Below are 26,462 nucleotides of genomic sequence, written 5' to 3'. Positions count from 1 at the left end.
GGTCCTGTAAAAGAAGCCATGTGTTTTGAGGCTTCAAAGTATGTCTACATTTGACTAAGGCCTTTTCACCTTACCACCAAAACACACTGAAAAATGAAGAGATATATAAACCAACTTTTATTTTGGCAAGATGACTTCAAATATTAACATTTTTGTTTTTTTAGCAATTTTAAAAAAATATGATGATTTCTGAATACAGGGCTTTCAATCTTTGACCCCAGGATACATATTATGCAATTGCCACAGTCTTTTGGAGATGTTCAGATTTGGAGGGGAAAAATACCCTCATTAACACAAATAGACATTTTTAAGTATAACTATTCACGGCCTCTTTCTTTACACAGTATTCTGAGCTGTCCAATCCTTGGTAAACTGGCAGTCACCATTATGGGGCCTTGTACCAGAATGAGGGTACTACTTAGATAGAGATACAGAACTATGGCTGCTGGGAAAAGCTGAAAGGTTGATTTCCTTAAAAAAGGCCAGGGAACCATTTCCCAAAAGAAAAGCCTAGAAGAGCTAGGCAGAGCTTTGAAAGAGAGAGAGATGGAAGGAGCTTCCAAGCCTGGGGTACCTTCAAGGAAAGAGTCATCTCAAAAGAATGTGTCAACATTCTTCCTGTAAGTGGCAGAGTAGATTTCTCATTTTGTTACTTCTTACGGAGAATTCAGTACACATGTTTTATTTAAAATTCTGGGAATAGGAATTCATGTTTATTTTGATGAAACAGATTATAGAGGAAATAAAAGACACAGAATCATTCAAGGTGCACCCATGCACTTGGGGGTTAACTGCCACAACATTTAATACTATACCTCAGAAGCAGTTGCCAAGTGTGGACTCACAGAAGATGGACGTATACAGGTCTCGTGCTCCATGTGTAACGTCACTTTTTTTCTTCCACTCCAGAAACAAACAAAAGTGTTCATGACTAACAGAGATAAGAATCTAGCAAAAGCCCTGACTCTGATTCATAAAAGTAGCATCTTATTTACACATTCTAGTATTTGTACCACTTTGAGCAATATATAGGGAATTGCAGCCTTGTGGTTTAGAATTGGGCTTTGAAGCCACAGAGTCCTAATCCCCACTTCAGCCCTTCATAGTTGTGTGACCTTGGACACATTATTTAGACTCTCAAAGTCTACATTTTCTCATCTGTAAAATGGTGTTGAGAGGTTCGAATAAAATAACTTATATAATTGATCTTTTGCACTATGTATGTGGCACAGGAAAGATGATAGTTGTTTGCTATAATTATTTTTAGCAAAAAATTACCTGAGAAATTTCTCACTACTAGTGATAATCAGCCAGGAAGTTATAATACATCACTGTAGGCAGGCTCTAGGGTTTTCCTAATTTTGTAAATTCAGAATTTAATAATTTTTACAATTAAAAAATAAAGTATATTTTTTAAATGAAAAAATAAAATATAATTAGGGTATGATTTTTATCATCAAGTGGATTTTTTTTTTTTTTTTTTTTTGGTGACGGAGTATCACTCTGTCGCCCAGGCTGGAGTGCAATGGCATGATCTCAGCTCACTGCAACCTCTGCCTCCCAAGTTCAAGCGATTCTCCTGCCTCAGCCTCCCGAGTAGCTAGGATTACAAACATGCGCCACCATGACCCTCTAATATTGGTATTTTTCAGTAGAGACAGGGTTTCACCATGTTGGCCAGGCCTGTCTCAAACTCCTGACCTCAAGTGATCCACCCGCCTAAGCCTCCCAAAGTGCTGGGATTGCAGGCATGAGCCACCGTGCCCAGCAAGTGGAGTCTTTTATATAAACCTATCACTTTATCCTGTGGTGAGCACTTATCAGTTGTAAGCTAAACAGATAATGTTTATAGCCTTAGGATATAAAATAGGCAACATATATAATTTATACAGCACTAAGAGAAGCTTTTTAAGGCAAATAACAAACCAAAAGTAAAATGAAGAAATGATGAGATGTGCAGTATTAGATATGTAAAATTCTTTCTTGCTCTTGACTCCTGGTCACTCATTTCTTTGAGCAATGCATGTCTGTGCATGCCTGCTACAAGCCAGGCACTGAGCTAGGCACCTGAGATACAGCAGCAAACGAAGAAGAGGGCAGTTTCTGCCTTCACGAAGGTCACATCCTGTTAAAGGTTGGCTATGATCACATCATGTTTAAGCATCAAAAGTGGTGCCAAGAAGGAAGGTGGATCTGGTGCTTACTATCACTTAGGTCCTTTTTCAAGATGGTCCTCTTAAGGCCATTGAGTCCTTCTTACTTAGGATGGAATAAATGCCTTTAAGTAGGTAGCTGCCACCAGGAGACAAGGAAAACACAGGTAATCCTGTTTCTTAAAATAGTTAGGATTTCCTAAGGCATGGAAAGGTCAAGTAAAAAAGCATTATATGTGTTTTCTATTAAAAATATAAGCAGTTAATAAAACCATCATTCAAACCAATTGCTAACCTCTAATATAAAATCTAAATCAAGTTCAGACTACATGAAAACTCCTATGTACCTATGTACAGTCAGACGCTTTTCGACCAATGTTCAACTATTATCATTTGATTACTAATATAACCCTGGTTTTCTGCCTAACTGGCTTAAAGAAATGTAGTTGCTCTGAACTCTTGATCTAACTGAAAAGCTCAAAAAACGCATTCCAGACAGGAGCACTGCCTTCCCTCCCGAGCAGTTTGTCGGGGAATTGCTCACCACTGCTGGAGGTGTCCCTGCTGAGACTCTGAGCCACTTCTCAGATTTCCCAGCAGAGAAGATGGGAAGATTTCCCAAGATGTCTCCTAAAGGCTTTCTCATCATATCCTTAGTCAAAAGGTCTAGTCTTCCCCAGCATAAATAATCTCAATCTTAGAATTTTCTGTGAGGTTCTTTGGATTTGCGATTTGGGTCTTCTGGGTCTTATTTTTCTTCCTCTATATTGCACAGATATTTTCTAATTAATTTCTTAGAATCCAAGTAATTATTTTACTCAAGATATTCTTTTGTCATTTCTCTAGAATCACCAAGACACTTTGTTAGCTCACCAAGTCAATGAAAAAACTCTCATTCAGCACTGCTTCTAGCCCCTGAGCTGAGACAGTCACAGGTAAGTGATATGGTGGTATCCTTGCTTTTAGAGCCAATCAGAAATTTTCATGCCTTATGTCTGTTTCCCAGCCCCAACCTCCCCTGCCAGGAGAATTGATATGCTACTCATCTGTCAAGTCCTCATCAGTACAAGTCGTGAACTCAAAGGCTATTAACTGAAGATGCTGTGTTTTCTGGAGTAGGGATATGTACACACACACAAATGTATGTGTAGTTCTGCCTCCAGAATAGCTAGGACTACAAGGACATGCCACCAGGTCCAGCTATTTTTTATTTTTTTGTAGAGACATATTCTTACTATGTTGCCTCAGCTAGGCTCCAACTCCTGGCCTCAAGTGATCCTCCCACCTTGGTCTCCCATCTGTCAAGTTACCATAAGTAGAAATTGTGAACTCAATGGCTACTGACTAAAGTCATTGTGTTTTCTGGGGTAGGGATCTACATACACACACACACACACACACACACAGATGTGGGAAAGTGGGGGAATCCCCTGATAGCTATGTCCCAAGAGTTCTAAACCTGGAAAAACGGAATAAGTGATATTAAAACATAGTGTAGTTTTAGTGAAAATTAAAAATAAATGGTTCTTCCATAGCCTAATATCGTACACGTTCTGAACCACTGTATATCAGTATCACCGTGGCAAAGGAAGGGTTACTAAAGAGAAAAAATAAAATCACAAACATAAATACCAACCCTTCAGCATACCCCCAGAGGATGTTTAATTGTCAGATGAATAGTTCAGACCTTTTATGATAAATGTCAAATGTTTGATGCTTATAAAAGAACAAAGTAAATTTGAGATGGAAACTGGGCCTTGGCTCAGTGTGAGAAGCTGGGGCTAAGTAGCAAGAATCTGTGTGCCGCACAGGAAGGCGGGCGTGCTGAGAGCCAAGGCGTCCGGCCCCGGTGATTATGGGTAGGTCATCAAATCCCCCTGAATGACAGGCTTTCATCTCCTCTATCGGGACACAGGCCTGCTGCAGGGGGTACCTCTAGCTGATTCTACACTGATTCTAAACTACCATCCCTAGAATCTGAGTCATCATGAACTGTATTTAGAGATAAGCAAAATAGATTTGCTTTATATGACCTGTTCAAAGGCTGAGAACACAAAGCCCAAGGCTAGCCCTTGTCCACATTCTCAAAGCTCATCTACTTAGAAGCTATCCCTCTTTTTTTCTTTTCTTTTCGTTTTTTGTGTGAGACAGGGTCTCACTCTGTTGTCCAGGCTGCAGTGCGTGGTATGATCATACCTTACTGCAGCCTTGAACTCCTGGACTCAAGTGATATCCCCACCTCAGCCTCTTGAGTGGCTAGGACTATAGGCACGTGCCACTGTACCTGGCTAATTTTTTTACTTTGCAGAGTTGGGGGTCTTACTATGTTGCCCAAGTGGGTCTCCAACTCCTGGACTCAAGAAATCCTCCCTCCTTGGCCTCTTAAAGTGCTAGGATTGCAGGTGTGAGTCACTGTACCCAGTCTAACACTTTCCTTAATCAAACTTTTTCTCACTCTGACCCCTCTGTGTTGTTTCTGCTGCTTTGCATATTCTTCACAATTAGTTTCCTAGAGAGTGATAATAACTCTTCTATGCATTATTGAATACTGTGTTTTGGAGCCCCTATTATTATATGGTCTAGTAGAAAAGCAAGGGAAAAATTCTCATAAGAAAAGAATTTCTCCCAACTTCTCATAAGAAAAGAAAAAAAAGATGGAAAATTCCGGACTCTGGAGTCAGAAGACATGAGTTCAACACCCAGCTCTATATCTTTTTAGCTGTGTGACCCTAAGCAAGTTCATTAATTTCTCTGATCTATAATATTCTTAACCAAAAAAAGTTGTTAAACAATGCTAATTTCACAGAATTTCTTGAAAAGTCCTTGAAATGCTGGATCTAAAGTGCCTAGCACAGAGGAAACACATTGTAAATCATATTTCTCTGCTGTTTCTCAAGAAAATTACCAGTCCTTAGAGGGAAGGGTGTTATTTTGTTTAACTCTCTGGTAATCTCAAGCAGCTAGTACAGCTCTTTGTATATAGGAAGTATTCAATCACCACTAGTTGAAATGAATACTTGAGTTGACGAAAATCAAGAGAATTCAGGATAAAATGTAAAGGAAAGAATGCTTGACCTGTAGTTCAGACATCAGATCTTGATTCTGAGTCTGTGAATGACTGACACGCCATGTGCCCTCTGGGAGATCCATCTTGAAAAGGATAGTGTTGAACTAGAGCAGAAGTTGCAAACTGGCGATGCTCAGACAATATCTGACTTACAAACATGTTTTGTTTGGCACACAAAACATTTTTTAAAAAAAACTCAGGGCCAGGCATGGTAGCTTATGCCTGCAATCTCAATAGTTTGGGAGGCCAAGGCAGGAGGATTGCTTGAGCCCAGGAGTTTGAGACCAGCCTGGGGAACATAGGAAGACTCTGTCTCCACCAAAAAAAAAAAAAATCAAATATTGGTTGGTTGTGGTGGCGCTACCCAGGAGGCTGAGGCGAGAGGATGGCTTGGGCACAGGAGGTAGAGGCTGCAGTGAGCAGTGATTGCACCACTGCGTTCCAGACTGAGTGACAAAGCAAGACCTCATCTCCAAAAAAATTAAAAATAAAATAAGTGGAAAAAAACCTGAATAGTGTGCTAACACTAAAATTCATGAAATTTCTTTTTAAAAATTCGATTTCTGAAATCTTTTGGAAAGACCTGGCACCCTGGGTTTGCCTTTCCTCCCAACTGCCGCCTGATGGAGCTGAAGACAGCTCCCCTGCAGTGGGGTGCATGCCTTCCAGCTCACACAGTCCCCTCCTCACTCGCTTCACTTGTTTGCATTGGTCACCTCAGGCCTGGCGTTTGTTTCTGAAACACTAGATTAGACAAACTCTAGAATATCTAATTGTTCTAGTTTTTGGAGCTAGGGGACCAAATTGCTGAGAGTGTAACTGCTGATGGGACCAGAAGTGACTTCTAGCAGGAGCTTGCCTGTGGTCTTCCGTGGGCCCCGCGGCCTCCAGCCACCTTCCTTCCCTCCTCTCCACTGATGCAGGCTGAGCAGACTGAGAACATAGAGGTTTACAAATTAGGGAAACTAGAAGAAACCAAGCTTTCGCCTCTAACTGTTGTTGCAAGCATATTTAGTAAAACAGCTGCGACTTCATTGCTTTCAGGAAATACTAAGGAGGAAGCCATAGCTTCCCCTCTAGAAGTATCTCAGAAAGATCCCTTGGGAATAGAGCCCTGTGATGTGTGAGAAAGTGAAGGAGAGTATGACTTTGCTTGGGAGTGGTGGGCTTTCTTTTTGCCCTGCCTAACTCCATGGGCAGACTTAACTCTGAGGTCTTTCTTAGGCCACAGAGCTCCATGTCCTCAAAACAATATCTCACCGGAAAACAAAATGTGCAGCTAGGATTTGCAGACTGTGAGTTAGCATCAGTGGCTGCACAAACAAAAGCCACCTCTGGTAAACAGTCTGAGCAGGGCAGCTCAGTCTTAGGAAACTAGCCTCATATGTTGTAAACAGATGGATTCAGATCGAGACACTCAGGCACATATCTCCACTCCTGGTACTTAACCCAACCACTGTCTCTACTTCAGCTTTCTGACACACCCAATGGATTCCTCAAAGAATGGCACCCAAATTCCTCTACTAGGTATCCACACAAATGGCAAAGCAAAGAACAGGTATACCTGTGGTAAAGGGAGAGAGAAAGAAACAACAGATAAAGAAGAGAAGCCATTTATGAGTAATATACTGTGGTAGTTAAATCGTTGTCTTCTTTAAATTCTTTTAGAAATAAAATAAATGTAAAAAGACAAGTAATTTTCTCACCTAATTTGCTTGTGGAGCTGATAATTAAGTGTTGTTGGTTGCATCACCAGAATGAATTTGTGATACTTGCTGTAGTGTCTCTGCATATTTAAAGATGAAAATGTTCTTTCCAGTGCTCAGTAAAAATATCATTTTTATGAGCCCTTTCCCTCAGGCAGTTCTGTAGCCCCTGTTCCATATTTATGGAGCTGCAAGACTCCCTGTCTGAGATATGACAAAGATCAACTTTACACCTCACTGCGCCTTTCAGCTACGTGTTCCTTAACTCTGGGAAAAAGGCCCAGATTCAGAGGCCTACAGAAATTCCAGACATTCTCAGAGAGATCTTTTCCCCCAATCATCTGCATGTGTCTTGATTATTCTAACCCCTACCCACCTTACAGCTGAAAAAGTGGTAGGAAGGAAAAATGGTTAATGGTTAAGAACTCTGGCTCCAGTATGACTTGCATGAACTTGAAAGAATTATTAAATTCTTTGGGCCTCAGTTTCTTCATCTTCAAATGGAAACAGTAATAGTAACTTATAGAGATTTGGGGAGGATGAAATGAGTGAATGTATGGAAAGTTTTCTTTTTTTTTTTTTGAGATGGAGTTTTGCTCTTGTTACCCAGGCTGGAGTGCAATGGCGCGATCTCGGCTCACTGCAACCTCCGCCTCCTGGGTTCAGGCAATTCTCCTGCCTTAGCCTCCTGAGTAGCTGGGATTACAGGCACGCACCACCATGCCCAGCTAATATTTTTTGTATTTTTAGTAGAGATGGGATTTCACCATGTTGACCAGGATGGTCTTGATCTCTTGACCTCATGATCCACCTGCCTCGGCCTCCCAAAGTGCTGGGATTACAGGCTTGAGCCACTGCGCCCGGCGCATGGAAAGTATTAAACACAGGTCTGGCCAGGTGCAGTGGCTCATGCCTGGATCTCAGCACTTTGAGATGCCAAGGAGGGCAGATCACTTGAAGTCAGAGTTTGAGACCAGACTGGCCAACATGGTGTAACCCCTCTCTACTAAAAATGCAAAAATTAACCGGGTGTGGTGGCACACATCTGTGATTCTAGCTACTCAGGAGGCTGAGGCAAGAGAATCGCTTGAACCCCAGGAGACGGAGGTTGCAATGAGCCAAGATCACACCATTGCACTCCAACCTGAGTGACAGGGCAAGACTCTGTCTCAAAAAAATAAAAATCAGTAAACACAGGTCTGGAGCACAGTAAGAGCTCCATACAGTAGAGACATCAGCACAGCCACCATCATCCTCATCACTACTCTAGAGTTATCCAAAGTAGTTGCATATCAGAAAAACCTGAGGAAATTCTTAAAAATACATATTCACAGATCCCACACCGAAAATCATATTAGAACGGAATATGGTCTTGATTATTTCTTTTGAGATCCTTGGGTGAATAAATGCTCAGCTGGGCCTTGGAACCATTGATCCAGGCCTGCCTCCACAAAACCTTAGGGGCTGAGCACAGAGAGTGAGCGCTCTAGAGGGATTCAAGGTGAAAGACAGAGGAAGTACCCAACTGCTCCTTGGAGAACCATGGAATTTAGGCCTCAGGAAAGGGTATCATTATAATTATCATTTGGTATAAGTAAGCCCTCTTCTCTCAGCTTTCTTACCTGCTGGTGCCAAGGACACTGATTGCTAGCATAGAGAGGTAGTCCAGAGACTGAACTTGCTCATTCTTTGAGCAAGCATCATAGTAGGAACAGCAGCATAAATATGGATAAAGTGTCTTTTTTAAATAGGAGGACAGGGGGCATCTGGTAGTTAGAGGCCCTGTTAAACCTCCTATGATACAGAGATGAACCCCCTAATCAAAGAATTATCTGCCCCCAAATGTCAATAGTGTCAAGATTGAGAAAACTGGCTGTAGAAGAATTTGTAAGATCCAGCTCCTGCTCACCTCTAAACCCCTGGGCCCCACCCGCACAGCAGCATGTCTCTTTTGCACCCCATGAAAACATAGGGATCCCCAATATTGGTTTTTATTGTTGGCTTGAAGAGCAGCCTCCACAGTAGGTGACATCTGTTTGCAGAAACCTCTCTCTCACAGGGGTAGCTGGTAGAAGTGTATTCTATTTCAGGCTGGCCTGAAGGATCACAAGGGCACAATTAGTAGGTGGCTATGATTCAGTCCTACATCCTAGAATAACTAATTTAATTTGAGTGCTAAACAAAATTAAAAAGATGAAAGAATTAGATGTAATCTGTAGTGCTTTTCTGTGTTTAGGAAGATGAAATAATCAGAAATAAAAGGAGAAAGTTGCTAAATAGAAAGCATGTGGATTAACTACAAAAGGAAGTTAAACTCCATATTGTATCTGAGTCATGGCACCAAAAAAACAAAAAATGAGAAAACACCATATTGTGCAGTAAATACACTGTCTTGTACAGCCATTGCTTCTGCTGTTGCTGCTATTGTTATGACTTATAACCACCCTAAGATACAGTGCCCTTAGGAAACACATTCTCTATACTGACCTTCGGCAAACTTTTTAAAATTCTTTACTTTTAAACGCAGAAAAGAATATCTGAAAATTGTGAGCAGTAAAACATCAATAATATGTGAAATCCTGGGGAATCAGACGTGGAAGCCCTACTATTCAGTTTTCATCCATGTTTTTGCTTTCCTGTAACCTCATTTTCACTAAGTGATCCAGTGTTTCTTTTTTTTGAGACAGAGTCTCACCTTGTCACCCAGGTTGGCACAATCTTGGCTCACTGCAACCGCCACCTCTCAGGTTTAAGTGATTCTCTTGCCTCAGCCTCCTGAGTAACTGAGATTACAGGCATGTACCGCCACACCTGGCTATTTTTTGTATTTTTAGTAGAAACGGGGTTTTACCATGTTGGCCAGGCTGGGCTTGAACTCCTGATCTCAGGTGATCTGCCTGCCTTAGCCATTCAAAATGCTGGGATTACAGGCGTGAGCCACTGTGCCTGATTCGGTGTTTTTTGTTGTTGTGTGTGTGTGTGTGTGTGTGTGTGTGTGTGTGTGTCTACCAAAAAGATGGTTGTGACTATGAATTAGTCATTAGCCAAAGAGCATCTGCTCTGAATCAGCAGCAAACATGGAAACAAAATAATCCTTTGAGTTCCTATTAAGTAAAACATATGAAGATGGTTGTGAATTTTTTTCTATTGAAAATCTTAAAAGGAATAAATACTATCTTTTTTACTCTGATCATTCAAATTTTGCCTGCTTTGAGTGCCCATCCTGCTGGATTGCAGAGAAATCCTCGGTTTTTATGAACACTCACCGCTTCCACCTTCACCCCCACCTCAGGAACCTTAAGGAGGCACCAGGGTCTGAGGCAGCCTGCAGTGTTAGGCCACTGCGCTACTCTGCCCTGGTTTCTACCGACGTGTTCATTGTCCAGTTGGACCGCTATGATCAACAATTCCACTCTATGATATACCATTCACCATAGATTAAGTGCAAATTCTTCCTCTGGAAATGTTCAAAAAACACATGTCTCCTCAATCCTGTTGTGCAAAGCTGTGGCACAGGAAAGTCTGCCAATTCTGGAAGCCTCTGCAAAGGGAGTCCAGCCAGCCATTCCCTTCTGATACTCCTCCTCCTCCCGGGAGCACTGTGTGGGGGCAGGATGCCAGTAATCACATACAGCATGTTTTTCCCAGCTTTGGAAAACTTCACCAAAGCTCCCAAGACTCCTTCTCCAAATCTTGATTTTCCTGTCTTATAACTCACTTAATGACCTACAATGAATGCATCACCAGAAACAAACGTAGCCTTTTTTCTGGGGAGAGGAAGCTGGGAATAGAAAATTAGATGTTAAAATGTATCTTGTTTTGTTTTGTTTTTCTTATTCACCTTGATCTCCATGGGCTGAGTTAGTCCCAGAACTTTTTTGAGGAGGGATCTGCAATCAATTGGCAAATGAGAAGAGAAGAGCACGTCCCGGCACCGTGACACCTCGTGAAGACAAACCCGAGTGTGACCCGTAGCATGAAAGAGAAGAAGCCAAAAATCAGAAAGGAAAAGCAGCAAAGATAAACTTTGAAGACAAAGACCAAGTTTAGGTTCATTTAGCCAGAGTACAGCAGTGATAAAGAAAAGAAACGTTTAATCTGAGAAACGCAAGCCCCCTGAAATTATCAAGCCAAGAGAGGCATTGAAACATTACAGCAGTGAGTCTCCTTCTGCCCCTTGAGCTAAGTAATTACCCCTTGAAACCACTTACCATGAGGGTTCTAGGCTGCCCGATGCCAAGTAGCTACAAAGTTAACCTAACAATGCCATGCACTGGACACCATAACTCATATCCTATATATAGTTCAATAATATACGGCCAATCACTAATCAATGTTATTTCTGTAAACCAATGAGAAATCCTGTCCAACAACTTTGTATCGGCCCACTCTTTCTTCCCTTTTGCCTTTGAAAACCTGCTTGTCACAAAGGCTGAGCGGAGTACTTCTCAAGGCAACTTGGAAGTGTCTCCCTGGCAGCTGTCCTCATAAGGGCTCAAGCAAATGCTTTAAAATTGTGTTTTGTGCCTCAGCTTCTTCCTTCAGGTTGACATTAGTCCCTCTTTATCCCAGAGGATATGCTCCAAGACCTTCAGTGGGTGCCTGAAACTGTAGTTAATACCAAACCCCATACATGTTATATTTTTTCTATACACACATATATATCTATGATAAAGTTTAATTTATAAATTAGACACAGTAGGAGACTAACAACAAAACTAATAATAAAACAATTATAACAATATACTGTAATGAAAAAAAATTTTTTTTTTTTTTGAGACGGAGTTTCGCTCTTGTTACCCAGGCAGGAGTGCAATGGCGCGATCTCGGCTCACCGCAACCTCCGCCTCCTGGGTTCAGGCAATTCTCCCGCCTCAGCCTCCCGAGTAGCTGGGATTACAGGCACGCACAACCATGCCCAGCTAATTTTTTGTATTTTTAGTAGAGACGGGGTTTCACCATGTTGAACAGGATAGTCTCGATCTGTTGACCTCGTGATCCACCCGCCTCGGCCTCCCAAAGTGCTGGGATTACAGGCCTGAGCCACCGTGCCCGGCCCACTGTAATGAAAATTACGTAAATGCGGTCTCTCTCTCTCTCTCTCAAAACACTTATTGTACTGTACTCACCCTTCTTCATGCTATGATGTGAGGTGATGCAATGCCTACATGATGAGATGCAGCGAGGTGAATGAGACCAGGCGTGGCCGTTGCATCACACCTGTAATCCTATCACCCTGGGAGGCTGAGGCAAGTGGATTGTTTGAGCTTAGGAGTTTGAAAACAGCGTAGGCAACGTGATAAAACCTGGTCTCTCCAAAAATTAGCCAGACGTGGTGGTGTATGCCTGTAATCCCAGTTACTTGGGGGGCTGAGGCAGAAGGATTGCCTGGACCCAGGAGGATGAGGCTGCAGTGAGTGAAGATTATGCCACTGCACTCCAGCCTGGGTGACAGAGTGAGACCCTGTAAAAAAACAAAAAGTGAGGTGAATGACAGGCATTATGATGCTACTATTGACCTTCTGACATGCTGTTAGGGAAAGGATTATTTGCTTTGGATTATCCTGGATCGTGAGGCCGTGATGATACCAATGGCTTGATGTCAGGAACAGATGATGTCAATGGCTGGGGAGCCTCCGTAGTTGAAGCTTTGGCAGAAAACTTCTGAAAGAACATTGTAATCGGAAGTTATTGTCTCTTTCTTTTTAACTCATCTAAGTGTTGCTGCAGAGAATGTAATCTTTCCATTATTGTACCATATAAGACGCTGTCCCATGTGAGAATCATATTCCATAATTTTGTGCTTTAATGTTCCTGCAATTTGAAAATCTTCAACCAATTTTTCTAATGCTCACATTGCTGTTTCTGCTTCAGTTTTTTACTCTTCTTCTTCCTTTGTGGATGACAAGTTTTCCTAATTCCTCACTTGTTAACACTTCTCAATGGTCTTCAATATGTTCTTCCACTTCATCAAGCATGTCGACAAATCCTTCTCTACCAACTTGTCTTGCTGCATGAATGATTTTCCTAACTTCTCCATCAATCGGCAGGAAGCCTTTAAAATCATTCACAACTTCACCCTATAAGCTCTTCCAGTGGGCATTTAGCTTCAGCAATAGTTAATGATTTTCAGCACTGCATTATATTCAGATTAGTCTGTGTCAATTGCTGATCAAACGCAATCACGTATCTGGTTGTTGTATGTTGCCTTAAAAAAAACGAATGATGCCCTGATCAACAGACTGAAGCAATGAGTTTGTATTTGGAGGTAAAAATGCAACCTCAACATTTTCCTATTCATAGCAAACAGATGCAGGGTGGCTAGGGGGCATTGTCTGTTATTAAAAGGACTTTAAATTCCAACTTTTTCTCTTCCAGTTATTTTTTTTACTTCTAAGATGAAACATTGGTAGAACCATTTCATAATCAAGGGGGCCGTCACTTATGCTTTCTGATTTGTTGCCAGAACGTGAGCAGATAATTTTTAGTCTTTGAGAACTCATGCGTTCTTTGCTCTGTACACTATACCTGGCTTTATTATATGCCCTGCAATGTTGCCACCTAGTACCAGGGTTAATTTGTCTTTCCATGCCCTGGTGCCTCCTTTGCATTACGAATGTAGGTTCTATTGGGCATTTTTCGGGAGAGCTCGATTTCATCACATTCTGACTTGCTTTGGATGGCATTCTTTCTCCTTAATCAACTTCTTCAACTCTGCCATAAATGTGGCAGCAACTTTTTCGGCAGACTGCAATGATTTTTATATTTTTCAGTACAAACCTATTTCTGAATCTGTATAAACATTCCTTACTTTCAGTAAATGACTTGCTGTCACTTATTTCAAGGGATCCCTTGCTGAAGTCTTCGCAGAGGCTCAATGCTTTCTGGCACAACTTGCTACCATCAGTTGAAAATTCTCTGTTCATGTCTTCCACCCACAAATGTAATGCCTTCTTCATCTTAATTATGCACTTATCACACACTGTGGCAGTAACTTTTGCAGTTTGAGGTGCGACAGCAAAACTAGCATGAATCTCTTTTTCCTTCTCACAATTTCACTGATAGAAGATTTGTTCTTTCCATAGATCTTTAATCATCTCAGCATACAATATTTTTTATTTACTTTTTAAGTCAAGAACTTTACCTTTTCACTTAAAGAAAGCATTCTATGGCTTCTCTTTGGCATATCCTAATTGCCAGTGTCACCACTCTTGTGCTTTGGGCTATTATAATAAAATGAGTGTTACTTGAACACAAGCACTGTGATACTGAGACAGTAGATCTGATAACCAAGATGGCTAAGTAACTAGTGGATGGCTAGTGTAGACAGTGTGATACACTGGACAAAGGGATGATTCACATCCCAGGCTAGACAGAGTAGGGACAGCTTGAGATTGTATTCAGAGAAGCATGCAATTTAAAACATAAATTCTTTATTTTTGGAATTTTCCATCTAATATTATTGGAATATGGCTGACTATAGGTAACTCAAACCGTGGAAAGTAAAATTGTGGATAAGGAGGGACTACTGTATGTATGAGATGATCACTTCTGTTTCTCTGGCTTTCTCCCTAAACAGTATCTCTCAGACAGTGTTTGCATTCACTCCCTTACTGTAAGCCCTCCTCTCTGTTCCCAGCAACCACTAAGTCCAATGGGCCCTATCTCCTCAGGTGTGACAGAGTTCACTAGCAGAGAATGGAGTTTCCAACCAACAAGAAAGGAGAAAAGTCACTGTACTCAGGAAGAGAACCAAAAGTTCATAGATCTACAAAATAAGAATTTCTCATAAAAAAAAAAAAAAAACATTCTGTCTGGGCACAGTGGCTCACACCTGTAATCCCAGCACTTTGGAAGGCTGAGGTGGGCAGATCACTTTGGAAGGCTGAGGTCAGGAGTTTAAGATGAGCTTGGCCAACATGGTGAAACCCATCTCTACTAAAAATATAAAAATTAGCTGTGTGTGGTGGCAGGTGCCTGTAATCCCAGCTACTTGGGAGACTGAGGCAAGAGAATCACTTGAGCCTGCAAGGTGGAGGTTGCAGTGAACTGAGATCATGCCACTGCACTCCAGCATGAGCAACAGAGTGAGACTCCATCTTGAAAAAAAAAATGCTGGGCACGGTGGCTCACACCTATTATCCCAGCTCTTAAAGAGGCAGAGGCAGGAGGCTAGCTTGAGCCCAGCAGTTTGAGACCTGCCTGGGCAATATAGTGAGACCTCGTTCTCCACGAAAATGGGGGGAAAAAAGAAAAGAAAAGATTCTGATCTTTACCATAGCATTTCTTCTTTGAATAGCATTTGTTATAATTAATTTATTCACTTATTCATGGTGCTCTCCTATTTAATAGACTCTTACCATCTTACAGGCAATTTCTAGTTCCCCTTTGTGTCCTCATGGTAGTACTTAACACATTACCTTGCACAGAGTAGGTGCTTCACGAGGGTTTGTCAGTAAAAATAAAAGCATGAAGCAGCCATGAAAATGAAAAATGAAATGAAAAAAACACACACACATAATCCAAAATCACTGACATCCATATTTCATTCATCTTATATAGCTACAACTCTACTTCTGAAAGCTGTCACACCTTTTTAAGTGAGAGAGTGCTGTGTGTCTCTGTGTGTGTGCACATGTGTGTTCTAAAGAAGGAAAGAGAAGCCACTATAGTTGGCTTCTTGCTCAGCCACCCTCCCACCAGGGTGCTGGGAGCCTGAGATTCACTAATGAGCATGGGTTTTATTGCTTCCATTAGTCCCCGTTAGCTGGAATGAGAAGAGAGCATCTTTGAGCCTAAGCAGCCCACAAATCCTGGAGCACTTCCCTTTCATGTGCCCCACTGCTTATCTACTCTGACAACAATATGGTGAGACTTCCCTCCCTCTGGCTCAGGGCCACGGTCACCATCAGAGCACACACAGTGCTTTAGGAGTGGGCAGAATAGCAGGAAAAGGTCAGAATGAATGCTTATTTCTCTTGAAAGAAATATACCTTAACTCGATTTTTTGTCTGCAGGAACAGAGGACATCTCTGCAAGGCAGTTGCCAAACCAGCAAATGCTTCTGAGAGCAGGGTGCTAAACTTCTAGCCATGACAAGTAAGAGCAACTGTAATAGAAAGGGTTCTGAAGGGGATAGATCTATGTCATCCCTGAGTGATAACAAAGAAGAAAGAGAAAGTGATAGTAATGCACAGTATTTGAATATGTTTGTCTGGAGTAAGAAAGAGAACAGAATTGAATGAATAACGGAATGCTACATAACGTCAAATGTCCTCAGGAGGTCTTTCCAGAGAAGGGAGCAAGTGTCCAGGCCTAATTTGAAAACATGCTGTAAATGCCAATTTTTCCTTTGTCTCCTTACAATTTGTGTCTTTTGTCTGAAGGGGCTTTCTTTCCAAAACTAGAGGGAAGGAACACTAATTTGCAATGCAACGGATGAATGAGACATGGCTTAATATGATCAATTGACGTGATATCCATTCACTTTTGCTGTAAAACAAACCACCCTTAAAACACAATCATTTATTTAACCCTCAATTCTGTTGGTCGGAAATTTGTTCTGGGCTTGGCTGGCATGTTCTGACCTAGGCTGGACTCACTCATGTATCTATGGTCAGCTGTTGAATCTGCTGAGGGCTAGAACACTCATCTCTGCTCCACATGGTCTCTCAGTTCCAAAAGGCTAGCTTGAGCTTGTTGACCTGGCAGCCAGCAGGCTTCAAAGAGACAGAGCTGAATTTCTCATGCTTCTGGAGGTCTAGACTCACAACTGGCACAACATGATTTTGGCCTCATTCTATTGGTCAAAGCAACTCACATGGCCAAGCTCAGCTTCAAGGGGTCAAAAAGGTACTTCATCTTTTTAAAAGTCATGTTGCAAAGGGATGTGACTTCATGGAGGAGTGGGGCATTATTAACATTTTCAGACTATCTTCCCAGTGAGATTTTTTTCCCCCTACTTGGCCCTGGGTCATGTCACAGCTTTATGGATCAACCAACAGCTGATCTGAAAGAAGAGCACTGGATTGAGTCAGGGGACCTGAATTCTTGTCCTGATCCTGTCATCATCAAACTGTGTAATACTGTGGCTGTGACTTTTTTAAATCTATGAAGCAAAGAAGGTCGACTCTGTAAACTCTAAGGCCCTTTCCATAACTAAAGCCCTGTGATTCTTGGATAGGCAGCTTTGCTTTCAGTAGCTCAATGAAAAGTAAGCATAGTTCTTTATTTATCTATTTATTTATTTATTTATTATTGGAGGCAGGGCCTTACCCAGGCTGAAGTGCAGTGGCACGATCATAGCTCACTGCAGCCTCAAACTCCTGGGCCTAAGTGATCCTCCTGCTCCCTCCAAATACCTAGGATTACAGGCATATGCCAACATGCCCAGCTAATTTTTAAATTTATTTTTGGAGAGATAGGATCTTGCCTGGTGCCCAGGCAGGCTGGTCTTGAACTCCTGGCTTTAAGGAATCCTTTCACCTTGGCCTCCCAAACTGCTGGGATTACAGGTGTGAGCCACTATGCCTGGCAACATAGTAATTTTTTATTTTAAAATGGATATTATTGTGTATTTCATTACCTTCTGCTCTAGTCATCACCCACACTAGCTTATCTCTTTTCTGTTCTATTTAAGCTATCTCCCTGAAAAACTGGATAAATTAAAGGCAAGTAAATATATCAAGTGGTCTCTTTTTAATTCTAATTATCTGTTGCACAAATAATATTATAAAAATGATGGTACAAATACACATTCAAAAATTTTACCACTCTAATAATAGACACATAATTCCATGTTGTCCATGATATTTAAAATTCAGTCATCATTTTTACATTTTTATTTATTATTATTATTGAGACCGAGTCTCACTCTGTCACACAGATTGAAGTGCAATGGTGTGATCTCCACTCACTGCAACCTCTGCAGCCCTGGTTCAAATGATTTTCCTGCCTCAGCCTCCCTGGCAGCTGGACTAGAGGCACCTGCCACCACGCCCAGCTAATTTCTGTATTTTTAGTAGAGACAGGGTTTTGCCATGTTGGCCAGGCTGGTCTCAAACTCCTGACCTCAGGTGATCCACCCACCTCGGCCTCTCAAAGTGCTGGGATTACAGGCATGAGCCACCACACCCGGCCTCAATCATCATTTTTAGAGTACACATCCTTATTTTAAAAAACATAAAGCAAAGTGCACACATCTTACATATACAGCTTCAAAAACTTTCTAAACCTGAACATACTCACATAACTTGTACCCAGATCAAACAAAACATTACCAAAAACTGAAGAGCCCTCTTCATTACCCTTCCCTATCAATACTCAAATTTCCAAAGTTAACAAGTATCTTCACTTCTATTTCTACAGATCAGATTTGTCAGTTTTTGATCTTCAGGGAGGTGGAATTATGCAGCATGTACTCTTCTGTAGCTGGATTCTTTCACTTAATATTTTATTTGTGGGATTCATTCATGTTGTTGGATGTACTAATCATTTGTTCATTTGCATTGCCATAAGTAATTCCATTGTATGAATATATCAACAATTTATTTACCTATTCGACTACTAGGCATTTTGGTAGTTTCCAGTCTGGGACTAACATGAGTAGAAACTCTGTGAACATTCCCATATGATTTTTGGTACACACAGGTAAAAATTTTTGTTAGGTATATACCTAAATGTAGAATTATTTAATTGTTGATTTTATATTCAGCATGAGTGGATACTGTTAAGCAGTTTTCCAAAATGTTTTTACCAAATTATCTCTCCACCAGCAGTATATAAGAGTTCCCATTGCTCCATATCAAGTGTGGTATATACATGCAATGGAAAAGAAAAAATGGAATATTATTTTTTTTTGAGACAGAGTCTTATTCTGTCATTCAGGCTGGAGTGCAGTGGTGCAATCTTGGCTCACTGCAACCTCTGCCTTCTGGGTTCAAGCGATTCTCCTACCTCAGTCTCCTGAGTAGCTGGGACTACAGGTGCACACCACCACGCCTAGGTAATTGTATTTTTAGTAGATACAGGGTTTCACCATATTGGTCAGGCTGGTCTTGAACTCCTGACCTCATGATCCACCCACCTATAGCCTCCCAAAGTGCTGAGATTACAGGCTTGAGCCACCACACCCAGCCTATTTATTCTTAAAAAGAAAATAAATTCTAATATATGCTACACCATGGATAAACCTTGAGAACATTATGCTAAATGAAGTAAGGAAATAATGAAAAGACAAATACTATATGATTCCACTTATTTGAAGTACTTAGAGTAGTCAGAATCACAGAGAGAAGCAGCAGAATGGTGGTTGCCAGGGACTAGGGGACAAGGAGAATGGAGCGTTACTGTTTAATGGAGGCTGAGTTTCAGTTTTGCAAGATGAAAAGAGTTACAGAGATGAATGCTAGTGATGTTTGCACAACTGTATGACTGTTCTTGATACCACTGGATGGTACACTTAAAGATGGTTCAGATGGTAAATTTTATGCTACATGTATTTTACCACAACAAAAACATTAAGAAAAATACGCAGAAAGAAAATGGTCATCAGTCTAAAAACTTTGTGTAACATATATAGTGTTTCCCCCGACTCCGTTCTCATAGTTATCCATTAGCATCTATGTTGTCCAAAAGACATAGCTCTTTAACCTCAACTATATCCTGTAACCAAGGCTTTCATCTCCAGTATCTCCCACATAAACGCCTGCTAAGCTTCTTAGAATTAGATGGCAGCCTACTGTTTGTCTGGAAATTCCCCGGCACGATCCCAGTCCAGCTTTGTAACATCCTATGCAATACCAAATGAGAAACGAGATGGATGAGAATATTCCATATTCAAGCCATTTCCTATCAGAAATAGAAACCAAGTCAATAATAGGTTTAAACATTGTGAGGATTTTTTTTTTTTATGTGAGATGTAATTTCACTCTTGTCCTCAAGGCTGGAATGCAGTAGAGTGATCTCTGCTCACTGCAACCTCAGCCTCCCAGGTTCAAGCAATTCTGTGTCTCAGCCTCCTGAGTAGTTGGGATTACAGATGCGGGCCACCATGCCCAGCTAATTTATTTATTTTTATTTATTTAGAAACAGAGTCTTGCTTTGTCTCCAAGTCTGGAGTGTGGTGGCAATATCTCGGCTCACTGCAACCTCTGCCTGCCAGGTTCGAGTGATTATCCTGCCTTAGTCTCCTGAGTAGCTGGGATCACAGGTATGTATCACCATGGCTGGCTAATTTTTTGTTTTTTAGTAGAGACGGGGTTTCACAGTGTTAGCCAGGATGGTCTCCATCTCCCTGCTGACCCATCCACCTTGGCCTCCCAAAATGCTGAGATTACAGGCATAAGCCACCACCCCTGGCCTAATTTTTGTATTTTTAGTAGAGACAGGGTTTTACCTTGTTGGTCAGGCTGTTCTTGAACTCCTGACCTCAGCTGATCCACTGGTCTCAGCTTCCCAAAGTGCTGGGATTATAGGTGAGAGCTGCTGCATCCGGCCTTATTGTGATCATTTTTAACTAAGATATGAATCAACTTGGGGTAAACAACTCTTTTAGAGCTATTTTACTTTCACTGGATCAGGAAACATTTTTCAATAGATGCCAAATCCAAACTTATGATTTTATTTATTTTTGAGACAGAGTTTTGCTTTTGTTGCCCAGGCTAGAGTGCAATGGCGTTATCTCGACTCACTGCAATCTCTGTCTCCTAGATTCAAGTGATTCTCCTACCTCATCCTCTCAAGTAGCTGGGATTACAAACCATGCCTGGCTAATTTTTTGTATTTTTAGTCGAGACAAAGTTTCACCATCTTGGCCAGACTGATCTCGAACTCCCAACCTCAGGTGATCCTCCCACCTCAGCCTCCCAAAGTAATCCTCCTGGGATTACAGGCCTGAGCCACCGCACCCAGCATATTTTATTTATTTTTGAGACAAGATTTCAATTCCGCCACCCAAGCTGGAGTGCAATGGTGCAATCTTGGCTCACTGAAACCTCCATCTCCCAGGCTCCAGCAATCCTCACATCTTAACCTCTCAAGTAGCTGGGACTACAGGCATGTATCACCATGCCTGGGTTACTTTTTTGTATTTTTTTGGTAGAGACAGGGTTTTGCCATGTTGCCAAGGCTGGCCTCAAACTCCTGGGTTCAAGAGATCCACCCACCTCAGCATCCCAAAGTGCTGGGATTACAGGCATGAGTTGCCACGCCTGGCTCCAGGCTTATTTTTTAACCTGCTTAGGTCGTCAATATTTTTCAGTCTCAAATACTCAAGGCAATCTGTGCCGTCAGACCAAAATGCAAAGTGTAATTGGAAACTTTTGTTTAACTTGGAGAAAAATTAAGTTGATGATGATACCATCAATGGTGTATTAATAGATTATTTCTAAGATCCTCTTTAATTTTACAGTGTTAAAATTACTATCAAGTAATAATAATGGAGATTATTTATTGGCTGCTTTTATCTCATGAGGAAAGAAGTTGCAATTATTTTTACCCATTGTACACATGAAAAAAGCTAAGTTCAAGGAAGGGTGGATAAATTTCCAGAGGACATTTCCAGTAGCCAGGATTCTTATTCTGGTTACAACATACACATGTGCCTAACCATTACTCTCTAAGGGATGTTATCATCCTCATTAACCAGCCAGATTCTAGGAAAGAGAGGGGATATGAATATACAGAAAATGCATCACCTGTTGAGACAACATAGCGGATAAATACATTGTCAACTCCTGATGTTACCTCTTACAAGGAGGTGAGTTCAGAAATGTCATTTCACTCTCCTATGCCTAAGATGTCCTCACATGGAATATAAGAATAATAAAGACCTTCATCAAAAAACATAAAAAGTGTATTGCCAATGAGAGTTAATAGTCAGTGAAAAATGCTATTAAAATGAAGCTATGACATGTTTTCTGCAATATTTAAAAGATATTATGTCTACCTGTCTAATTACAATGTTAAAAAGTGAACTTGCCTAAATAAGAGACTAAAAAGACAGTGGAAGAATTCTCCATCCTGAAATTCTAGATCTAGCAAAGGTCCCAGAGAGAATCTAATCTGCTTGTCCATTGAAAGTATTACTCAATTATTACCTCTAAAAGAAGAAAGCAAGCCAGTTTATTCTGTGCCTGGAGCAAGCACCCGGCACATAGAAGGCACTCAAAAACTATTTATTGATGTCCTTATTGGTTAAATTGAGCAAGTCCTGGCCTACCTGGGTGAGCAGATGGAGGGGGCTAGCTATGATTCTATTCAGATATGGGTTTGATGAGCCTCCTAAAAGATGAAATAACTGTATTTAGGGTTCTAACTTCACAATTTTACCTTAACTCTAACTTTCGAGTATTTCAATATCTCTGTCTTGATTTTCTCCTAATTCATTTGGCAAATTGCCTTTTTTTGCTTTGTTGGTTTTGTTGTTTTTATGTGAGTGTTTTACCTGGCTGTAATTCTCTATTTCATAGTTATATCAAAATTTTTTTTTGAGATAGAGTCTCACTCTGTTGCCAGGCTGGAGTGCAGTGTGGCGCAATCTTGGCTCACTGAAACCTCTGCCTCCTGGGTTCAAGCAATTCTCCTGCCTTAGCCTCCCGAGTAGCTGGGACTATAGGCACATGCCACCATGCCCAGCTATTTTTTTTATTTTTAGTAGAGACGGGGTTTCACTGTGTTAGCCAGGATGGATCAAATCTTCTTAAAAAGTGCCACTGTAAGAAAATAATAAGAAACAATAAAATAAATATAGGTTTTACACCTTCTGTGTATCCAGGAATTTCTTTGGCTGACAATATTCAGCTTCAAAGTCTCTAATAGCTTGCTCTTTTATTTTTCAGACCAAACATACCACTTCTCATATGTTCCTCCTCCTATCAAAGTGACTGCCATATTTTGAAGGATGCTTATGTGAGTACATTGGTACCATGGCATTCATAGAAGTCTTGGAAGGTTATCATCAGTGTATAAGCTTGTCAATTTCATAAGGACAAGAGCTGGCCAGTTTTACCATTGAACTCTAGTACCGTGCCTAGTAGGCACTCAAAATTATTTGTGGAATAAACAAATTGGGCTACTAGATTGCCATCAGAATGGATATCAGAGATCAACTAGCAGTTTCTGTAACAGAAATCTCAGCTAAAGAAGAAATACTAATGCACTTGAAGTTTACGGTTATGGTTTGGAAGAATTATTCATAAAAGACTTGATAAAAAGTTTCATAGCTTTGATTCACCCAAATTCTGCCATAGCCATTCCATTTTAATCATCTTCAACCTTTTTTTTTAACTCCCCATCCCAATACCAAGAAAAAATAATTCTATATGTCCTTTTTTCTCCTTGTTTAAGTCCTGCAGTAAGTTCTGAGAAGCCAAGATTTGAATTCTCCAAGAGTTAAAATGAGAAAAAAGCATGGGAAAAGATCGTGAACATTTTTCCTAAGCCTGTTCATCTTCCTGAATTCCAACTGTCAACGGATTCTCCTCAGCAGGTTTCATTTCAATCCATTGCCAACTAGCATGTATGGAGTCAGCATGAATGTATAAATCACATTATGGCTAAAAGCAGAAGATGAAAGTGCCTCAAAATGGTATCCAAGTCATTGAAGTCAAATGAGCGGCAGCAGATTTGTGTGGTCAAATCACTGAAGGGATAACTTAGGGAAGGTTGGCATCAGAATAATGATTTTTCTCTTTTTATTTTAATTGTGGAAAGAGGGGATATTATTATTTTTTCTTGTAATAGCATACTATTTTAAGTTGGTTGAAACTCGTATCCCAGTGTTGTTTTGTGCTTTTTGGTTTTGTTTGCCGGTATTTTGGTGAACCAAAGAATGAAATAATTTCTGAGTGAGAGACTCTTGAGATTCCACCGTTAATTAGTTCATCTGTGTGAATCAGGATGATTCAACAGAGAGAAAAAAAAGTGTATTTTTAAAAATAACTCAAATCTATTGGGGACGACTCTGAAAGCATTATATTAAGTGAGTAAAGTCAGACTCAAAACACTACCTGCTCTATGATTGTATTAATATAACATCCTGGAAAAGGCAAAATGGAAGCGACAGAAAACAAACTAGGGGTTGCCAAGAGGGTTGAGCTAGGAGTTGATTGGAAAGTAGTAGGTAGGAATTTCGGAGGATGATGGAATATGACATCTTGTTGTGGTCAACCATATGAATTTATCAAAACACAGACATGTACACTAAAAATGGTGAAATTACCGTGTCTAAATTATTCCTTAATAAAAGCAAAGTGATGAAGGCAGCTTCTATTGACACAAGCATGCCAGTTTCTATAGAAGGATGAGAGGGTGCGGAATGGAAGGAGTTAGAGAGGACAGAGCAGAACCGACATCAGCATCACCATAACTAGACTCTGGGCTCTCACCGTGTACCAGATGTGTTACAAACATTATCTCATTTATTTCTCACAGTAAGAGTTAAGTATTTTGTCCAAAGTTACATATGTAACCCAGGCATAGGTTTCCAATCCCAGTCTGTCTGATTCCAAACCCCAAGATTTCAATCACTGTGCTTAGCTGCTTTTGTGATGTGTCAGGTACTAAATGCACAGAAATGCATTTACTCCCTGTGACCCTGTGGTGAAGTGCATTAGGGGCCCCTTCACTGATGACAAAACGAAGCAGAGGTCTCATAACTTACCCAAGAGCTAGAGTCAGGTCTGACCCTATGGTTTGGTTTTGTTTGTTTGCTTTTTCTAGTGGTGATTTGTTCTTGGTTTTGCTGCTTTTCAATATTTTTGTCTATCAAAGCTCAAAACTCGAAAGAGGATACATACGTATCATTGTTCATATTCATGCACACAAGGAATGCAGGTCTCCTTATTCAAGTGTTTGCAAAAGGAGCTGTCTTGAGCAGTTAATAATAAACCAAAGATAAATACATAGCTAACTTTAACTGTGTGTTAAATATACAAATAATATAATATAATATAATAATATAAATAAATAAAATTGAAATCTGCCTTATTAAACTTTGCAGATGTTTAGTGACAATTAAAAACAAGTTTTGGAATCAGATGTCCTCAGTTCGAAACTCTTTTAATGCTAACTATCTGATCCTGGACAAATTTCTTAAACTCTCTGTGCTTCAGTATCTTTTTTTTTCGAGACAGAGTTTTGCTCTTGTTACCCAGGCTGGAGGGCAATGGTGCGATCTTGGCTCACCACAACCTCCGTCTCCTGGGTTCAAGCAATTCTCCTGCCTCAGCCTCCCGAGAAGCTGGGACTACAGGCCTGTGCCACCATGCTCAGCTAATTTTTGTATTTTTAGTAGAGACAAGGTTTCACCATGTTGACCAGGATGGTCTCGATCTCTTGACCTCGTGATCCACCTGCCTTGGCCCCCCAAAGTGCTAGGATTATAGGCGTGAGCCATTGCGCCCGGCCCAGTATCTTTTAACTCTGAAGTAAAGATGATAACAGTACCCAACTCACAGAGTTATTGTGGCTATTAAATTAGCTAGTATGTATAAACACCTACCGTATATAGCAAAAACTTGGTGAATAATTTTTCTTTTGGTAAACATATGCAGAGATACAGGAGGCTAAAACATAGAAGGCAGTCAACTCGAACTACCGAGTGCTTACTGCTTTCCTCCCTTCCTCCCTCCCTTCTGCCCTCCCTTCCTTCTTTCTTTTTCCTTTCTTCATTTCCTTCTTTTGAACACACAAAAAATGCTATAACTTAAGGATGACCCCCCAAAAAGTAACAATTAATTATTTTTTATTTTCCTAGCTCCTACACTTACATACAGTTCTATAATCCTAAGGGAGTGAAAGAGGTATTAAAACTGAGGGAAATATGCCTAATTAAATTTTTTAAAGATATAACCTTTTTTGAGCCTTAATAGCTTTATTCCACTTGTTTATAAGAACAGAATTTAAGTCTGTCTTGTTTACTGTCAAATAACAGTGCTAAATACTTTCAGTGTATGCTATGTTTAACTGTGATTGATTTTCAATAGTGCTGCATACTACAGGGTTGTGCATATTGGCTCTCAGAAGCCTAACTTACCTACTGGTCAAACTTTGGAAAATATCTGGATTGGTTGCTTTTTCAGGGAGAATTCCAGTCACCTATTGCTGATTGACAAATCACCCCAAAACTGTGGCTTAAAATAATGATTTATTATTTTATCTCACAGTTCCATGGGTTGACTGCAATCATTGGGGTATTAGTCCTTGGGATACCTATACAGATAGTAGTCGGACAGTGGCTGGCACTGGAATCATATGATGCTCGACAGGGCTGGACATCCAGTACAGCTCACTCACAGAGCCGGCAACTAATCCTGGCTGTATGGAGGCTGGAAGTTCATGTGGGACCGTTAACCAGAGTATCTACACATAGCCTTTCCATGTGGCTTGCTCTCCTCGTTTCCAAGAAGACTCCTGAGAACAAAGGTCCCATGAGCAAGCCTCCCAAGTGGCCCAGGAGGAGCCATATGCTTCTTATGATACAACCTCAGAAGTTTCAAAATGCCAGTTCCTTCATATGCTATTGGTGAAACAGGT

The sequence above is a fragment of the Callithrix jacchus genome, chromosome 17 (assembly GCF_049354715.1).
Source record: "Callithrix jacchus isolate 240 chromosome 17, calJac240_pri, whole genome shotgun sequence".
Classification (NCBI taxonomy): Eukaryota; Metazoa; Chordata; class Mammalia; order Primates; family Cebidae; genus Callithrix; species Callithrix jacchus.
The sequence above is the reverse complement of the archived record's forward strand: the minus strand, read 5'-3'. Positions refer to the sequence as shown.